The sequence below is a fragment of the Rhagoletis pomonella genome, unplaced genomic scaffold, assembly GCF_013731165.1.
Source record: "Rhagoletis pomonella isolate Grant_MI unplaced genomic scaffold, Rhpom_1.0 Rhpom_scaffold_00012, whole genome shotgun sequence".
Taxonomy (NCBI): domain Eukaryota; kingdom Metazoa; phylum Arthropoda; class Insecta; order Diptera; family Tephritidae; genus Rhagoletis; species Rhagoletis pomonella.
The window spans coordinates 20353789-20362090 of NW_023458566.1; positions in this window are offsets into that span (position 1 = coordinate 20353789).

Below are 8302 nucleotides of genomic sequence, written 5' to 3' on the forward strand. Positions count from 1 at the left end.
GTTTGCAAATGTATTTTGAAAATGGGTCACAACAGTACTAAGTATGTACAACTACAACGACAAGAACTGCAGTGTGGAGTATACATATGTATGTAGCATATATGAACATATATATATTACTAAAGTGCACACAAATGTACTAAAGTTTATGGAACTTTTAGAAAGACTAAACAACTAAAAAGATTTTTCAACAGTTAAAAGAAGATGAACTAGTTGAGCTGCAACACAAAGAACTATACATACTCTGTTGTCTTGCAGGATGTACTAGCATTGCGCTGCTCAACGTGTACTACCGTTACAACGAGGCTAATTACATGCAAGCAATGCTACTTAAGTCAAGTACTACTGGCACAAACCAGTCTCAACAAACGTACGCGCCTGCGTATAAGTAATGGCAGCGCTGCAAGTCTTGCAAGTGTTATTCACATTGTGTGGTGTAGAGGTGTCAAGTGCACGCATAGCGCTAAATCGACACTTTTGCCTAATGCAAACTGGCGCACTGTCAACGGCAGCAACTCCATCCAGCCAGCCGAACTGCCGTCGCAGACGCTAGGTCGCGTGGCTTTTGATTGGTTCAATGTTGCACTTAACCGCTCGCGCGCAACCTTGATACGCGCGTTATTGCCACATAGCAGTGATGCGTGGCAATTTATATTGGAAATTGATTTTTGCATTTTCCAATGCAATGTGAATGATGATTGTTAACGTACGTCGCGATGTGGCCCCATTGTGTCAAAGCGGCATTGGTTTGCGTGAGTCAAATCGATGTGACAGGCTACAGACTCGTATTGATCGTGAAAATTGCGTTTTCCACTCAATTGACGCCGCTTGAAATTTTCAATTGCATGTATGTACATTAGACTGCATCACTCCCCATACAAAAAAAATAATTTTTCCACTGGAATTATAAAATCTATTATATTTTAAGATGTCCACCAAAATATTTCGGAAAAATATTAAGATTTAAGCGAGCTGGACCGATTTGAAAATACCTCCAAAAATTGGAGTTTTTTATGAATAAAAATAGTTTCTTAAAGATGTTTTTTGATTGTACATATGTATGTTTCATATTGAAGGTTTTCGCAATTCTACGAAATTTTACTTGTGTTGGCTATGGTGTTCTAATTACGCTCAGATGTGACCATGTTTTATACGATATTTCTCGATTTGGAATTATTCTAGTCAAGTGAGCTACATCCATACTTACTATGGTGCTGAGGGGTTCAGTGACATGTCATACACTTTCTCAAATGAAAATTGACTTCACCATGTTTACGCGTAACCCATCTTTCTTTGGGGCTTCTATCCTATACATCTCTTGTCATCGCAGAGGTCTTCGCATTTTTCTTCTTTGGTGATATTGGCCTGAGCATCTGGAGGAACAGTAGGTTTAGAGCTGGGATCGGGTAAGAGGAGATAGGGATTACCTCTTTACGAGGTATGTATTTATCGAGTTCAATGCGTCCATGTGATTTATATGGCGCTCACTTCATTAACTAAGCACTTACGAGATAGAGACATTAGAACTGACAGATGAAGCGGTAACACTTCATTTTGGGAAATATGCTCTAGTCGCCATAGGCTGCTGTTCAGTGAGCTGAGATGATTCAGACCGCGTGTAGATGTGTTCAGCCATGGAACCCATGCAGAGCCCCTATGTTGTTTGTAAGCTACAGCTTACTACCGGGTTCAAAAATTACTCCGGTGTGAAGTGTGGGCGAGGCATCCGGCATACGATCGTTAATGATCGTTTGATGTGCCATGCTGACTCAATAAGTCCAGCGAGGAGGTATTTGAGAAATACATACGCCAATAATAAGTATTCCATAATAGTGGCCCAAGTTTCGAATTCCTGCAGTTATCTTATAGGTTTTTCGCCCTTTCTTTATATCGTACATGAGAACTCGTCCGCTGAGGTAGCTATGGTTGATATTGAAGAGGCATAACGCAACAAATATACGAACACAAGTATGTATGTAATAAGATGAACGTTCTGACATTTTATTTATTTACTTAAGTTTACTTACATAAACTTAAATGCGTATATGTGTTTGTTTATATTTGCGTTGTCATATTCTTAACAAACACTTGTTCGTCTTTACATTTATGTTCATATGTACTTACTTATATGTGTGTAGACTTATGCTTCTGTTGACTCTCCGCTCCACATTATTTTCCTGATTTTGCACATTTCTGTCCACTGGGTATATGTACATATAAACAAGTGCAAATATAAAAATAAACATACTCATACACATATATTTATATTATGTATATACTATATACCTATATGATCGCATATTCCCTGCCGGGAAAACTACAACTTGTATGCTAAATGGAGTGCTACCAGTTCGCGTTTGAGCAAAACTAGTTCACGTTCAGCACCAACCAGTAGAAAGACTAATAGCATCATGCCAGTTGACGAGACAACCTGCCAATTCATCTCCCATAAAAGGAATAAGTATATCAATTTGCTCGCGGCGCTGCAAAAGTTGCAGTGGCCGACAAAACAGAGTAGAGCAAAGTACTAAGAATGGCACCCTGAGATTCGGGGTTCAGATCCTCGGAAAGTAATTTTTTTTCTTTTTTAATTTATTTCGATTTTTTATTGTAATTTTAAAACTTTATTTTTTAGAAAGAAAAATTTTTATTTTCCATTTCATTTAATTTTTGTGGTAGAAGTACTTATTTACATACATTTTTTCTCAAACCAGTTGTAAGAAAACCAATTCAATGCGTTTCATTTTTGACAACTCAAAAGCAAATGTCGCTAATCGCACAAGTTGAAATTGTCGAACTGGTAAGCCATCGCTTTAGCGCGTACTAGTTAATGAACTGGTAGTTTTACTTACAAATTTGGCTTTTCACTGCAGAGTTGATCCACCACACAAATGTAATGGAGTTTGTTGTAACATATCTTTATTATGAATGCATATTTACATATTCATGTGTATAAGTAAATATTTTTGTACATGAGTGTATTTGTTTTGCCCAAAAGTATTTTGTTTCAATGACAAATTTGCAGCCTTGCAATGTTTTTCGCCCAAAACTTGCTTGTATGTAATTGCATATTTGCTGAGCTCTGCTCTGTTGTTCTATTTGCAATTACAGTATTTTAAATGCATTTGTTTAATTGCAATTTTATGCATTCATACGCACACACGCATACATATATGTACATTCTATGTATGTGTGTACTACCATCTTTGGATTTGTGATTTTACGAAATATTTATTTTAAATTTTAAAATTGACTGCTCCAACCAGGCAGTTGGTTTTAAATGTAGCGAAACGTATGCAAATACAATAACAAAGCACACTCACTCTGTAGATGCAATGCATGAAGTGGAAGCCCAATTAGATAATTTTCCGAACCAGTGAATAGCATAAACAATTAATGACAACGAAGAATATTTTAGATTTACAATCAACCAAAATCCTATAGAATCGAATTAAATTTTGGGTATTTTTTAAAGACACTTAGTAAGTCACCATCTGACCCGCTTAGAATAAAAGATCTTTATCCTCATCCTTATTGCTTTTTATTTTACTACGTAATTCTGTTTTCATTATTTTAGAATACAAATTTTTTTTAAAAATATCTGAGTAAATCTCAGTGTCTAAAATAAAAATATAATAAATAAGTAACAATTTTTTTTTTTCACTATTTGTGTTAAAAGTGTGGGAAAATGAATAATTAACAACTTAATAGAATTTTCGCTCTCTGTTTCCCGTCCAAAGTGATGCTAGTGATGGACCCGCCATTAAAAGTAAACGCGAATGCGACTAATCCCACGAAGCCAAAGAATTTTTAAAATACACAACTTTTTATGTATGCAAATGTATATTCTAAATGTAGCAAAATAATGTCAGATAAAAAAGACATGTGTATCTTCTACCTAACAGAGATACACACATCCCCACCTACATACATATATGCAAACTTATGTGTAGATTTCACGCAACATTAACATGCGTCGAAAATTCCTTCATCCGACCGCCCGCCCGCCCGCCCGCCAAAACGCCACAAACGAATATTTTAAATGCGGCCGAGAACGATGCTTCTTGTCAAAGCAAGCAATAAAAAACTATGCTACAAAAATAAAAATTATGAAAAACAGCAAAAGTGTCGAGCGCAAAAAGAAAACAAAAAAAATATGCAAGTTTTCTTTATGGCAAAAAATACGAAAAAATAAAAATAATTTTTTTGGCAAACAACCAAAGTACACACAAACATGCCGACAAACAAACTTAGCAGGCACACAAGCAGAGAGACAACAACTTCCCAGAAAGGTTCTTCATCGCCAAAAACAGTGCCTACATATAATTGTACATATGTATGTATGTATTTGCAGCAGCTTGGTGCCACTCATGTGGCATGTTTTTACTCTATTCGCGGCTATTGTCAGCCATGTTAATATTTACTTAAGCCAAAAAAAAATACAAACAACGTAAAAGTGAAGTCGCATGGAGGATGGCAAAAATTGTTGTATTTATGTAAAAACGTAACGAAACGGCGACCAGGTCGAACGAATCATGCCAAAGTCGTACCGAAGCTAAAAGTGCCAAAAATCGGCACAGAGAGTCGCCAAACTGCATACATTAGTACATATGTACATATGTATGTAAATGGATTGTGTGACTAACGCAGAGCTTAAAAAATATATTAGTTGAAAGCAAATAAAAAATAAATAAATTATATAATGATGAATACATTTATGTAACTGCGTTTTCTATTGTTCCAAAGACAATACAAAACAAACCGAAAACTTTTAACTTCGTAAGCAACCACTATCGAATATATCTAATCAACGCCAGCGTCTATTTTAAGGTAATTAATTTTTTCTTGACCCCTTTGGTTGGTTTTCGATAGGCGAATGAAGTTTTGTAACAACAACTTGGGCGCTAGATTCGATATATAAAGCAATCTGGACAAAATTGTTCCCTAATATTTATATGAGTCACTTACTACTTAGAAGAGCGAGCATCAGACCATACTTGTATAACCTTTAAGGACTGTTTCCCCAGAAAAGTGGTAAATGTTGTTTTCAGCAGTTATCTTTTAAATTTTGTACAGAACACCACTAAGGGTTAACCACTGACAAAAGTTTAACTATTTATTTTCATATACACAACGCTCAGTTAACAAAAGTTTAAACCCGCATGCCCCCATAGTTAAACTCTTGTGAAATTTAAATTTTTTTTATGGAACGAATTTCAAATTTGAATAAAAAAAGTCTTGATTTTTATTTTTAATTTGAATAAAAAAGTCTTGAAATTTAGAATTTGTATATTTTAAGGCAGTATGAATTTCCATAGTTACATAACTATGTAACTCTGAATATAAATTCATAGTTAAACCCGAGTTGGTGGTTAAGTTAACAATCGTTTAACTAAGCACTGTGAATCCGGCCATTGAAAAAAACCTAAGTATTTACTTGACATAACTAAACTCTTTTCTCAGTGTATATATAGAAATTACTTCAACAATGGATTAGTTGGTAACTGAAAGGACTAACTCTAACTTAATTTTTCCGACAGAGTGAGAAGATAATGTATTTCGGTAAGGATTTCCGGCATGCCTCGGTTGAATTTCTTCAAGAGAGTTACTAACAAGGATAACTAAGTATTAAAATGTATCCATTCTACATATGTAGCTCACTGGGAAAAACTTCATAGAAGAGTATATTTAGGCTAACAGAAAAATGCCTTCCTGTATCTCTTTTTCAGAACTGTAAAACAACCTGGTTCTGGCACTGTTTAGCACTGCAAAGAAGTAGCTTAGTGTGGTAATAGTAGTTTGGCGAAGAGAGCTTTACTTTTTTAGAGTTTACCTGGTCTGTCTTCCAGACCGGACAAGACCCAACAACCAAAACCAAATCCTCCAGCACCTATCTAGCATCCAGTTGCACTCCAAGTCGGGACTATATTCGCCTAACTAAGATAGCCAGTAAAGCATTGATTTGATTTGAATAAAATAAAGGAAAAAATATTTTTTAACCGACTTCACAAAAAAGAGAAGGTTATCAATTCGCCGGAATATTTTTTTTTTTTATATGTATTAGATGCCTTATTTTCTCCATACATTTTGCTAAAGTATTTCAGATCCTCCCTCCGGCAGCAGAATATAAAAATAGGACGCTAAAGACTTAACAAAATGGAAAAAAGAACTCATTATTGCAAAAACTGAATGAGCTACTCCGAAAACCGCGATTTATAAGACTGTTTTGCTATAACTTTAGATCCTTATATGAAAACACATTTATCTTACACAAGAAAAAAAAAATATATATCCAATATTATGAAGAAGAAGCCGCTAAAGCGAATGGCGTACTCAGTTTTTTAATACAACTAACCAAAAAGTTACTCACACGGCCTAAAGTGACAATTTGTTACTATTTTTTACGAATTTTCAAATTTATTCGTTAGGATTTTACAGATAGTAGTAATTTTTCCAAAACTAAAATACTTAAAATTGTAGCTAATTTAATGTAGTCATAAAAAAAGTTGACAGATTTCAAATAAAATTATATTTGAACTAATAAATTAGATTTACGTAAAGCCATGTCTGACATACGTACTTTAAATTTTATTGAAATTTTTAACAATGTCGTGTTTGGATGCTAGGTAGGGAAACACTTTCTGATGCGCCTCTACGAGTTGAAAAACCATCTGTTTCTCGTTTTCGGAAGTGGTTACTTTTTCATTTAACTTTGTTGCCATACTTATTGCCCTTTCGGCCGTATCGTTCACAACAATAATTTTTTTTACTATTGCTTCAGCGCGTAAATAATTTTGGTTGTTTATCCAGCGACTGGGGTCAATTTCCAAAAAATTTTTGTAATTTGATGCGTCCACAAATAATGCCTCAAAAAATGTCTTTGTATTTTCTGTAATAAAAGCATCCATACTTAACTCCACAACATTCATCGGGTCTACAACAATGTCGAAGAGTAGGGGAAATGTTGATTTAAATTTTGATTCTCTAAGTTCTCTTCGTTTACCATTGTTGTCAAATTTGTTTTTTTTAATGTTAAGGTATTCAGTGTAGAACTTGGCAACGTCATGCTTCACTGCTGTCTTTAACTTAGTGACGACGCCTAAACACGACCAAATGTTTACCAATTCACCGACGACGCGAAAAATACTTTCATTCACTGTTAAATTGTCTTCTAAACGAAGGTTAATTAGCCGACGCAGAACGTGCTCCCGAGTAGGCAACGTTGATTTCGAGAAATTGCGCAGTGTTTTCTCTGTAGTTAAAATTAAGTGCACTTTTCTTTATATGTATTCAATTAATGAAACTTACCAATTAGGAAGTAACTACTAGTCTTTGTCGTTTTCTCCATTATCGCTTGCATCAATATTGTCTATTTTTTTGATTATGTAAGATAATAATGTTATTATCAGTAGTAAATATACATAGATTACAGTATTCTACAGTACGACAGTTTTATCCACTCCTGCTTTGGCTTTTAAATTTTTGACGATGTTTGTCAAGTTTGAAAGTGGTTTTCAAGATGGCTTCACTTAAGCCTAATTTACCAGTTCAAATATAATTCGATCGAAAATCTGTTCACTTTTTTAAAAACTACATTAAATTAGCTACAATTTTAAATATTTTAGTTTTGGAAAAATTACTACTATCTGGAAAATCCTAACGAATAAATTCGAAAATTCGTGAAAAATAGTACCAAATTGTCACTTTCGGCCGTGTGGGTAACTTTTTGGTTAGTTGTATTAAAAAGCTGAGTACGCCATTCGCTTTAGCGGCTTCTTCTTCATGAGATTGGATTTTTTTTTTTTCTTTCTTGTGTAAGATAAATGTCTTTTCATATTAGGATCTAAAGTTATAGCAAAACAGTCTTATAAATCGCGGTTTTCGGAGTAGCTCATTCAGTTTTTGCAATAATGAGTTCTTTTTTCCATTTTGTTAAGTCTTTAGCGTCCTATTTTTATATTCTGCTGCCGGAGAGAGGATCTGAAATACTTTAGCAAAATAAGTCATCTAATATGTATGTGTGTTACCGCATAACTTTGGACCATGCTAACCGATTTCAATAATTCTTTGCTTAAAGGAAAGGTGCTACCTCACAGGATCGTGAAGAAATTAACGATAATCTTCAATTTTTATATGAGACTTGAAGTCGTTTTGTCTTTTTTTTTGCATAAAAACTACTTGCTTCTATTCATTAATCAAAAAACCACATATCGCAGTTCATCTGTATTAGCCTGCTTTTCGGTTTGCGTCACTTCTTTCGCCATTTTTATTTCGTTTGATTTGATTTAACAGCCCGCAAAGC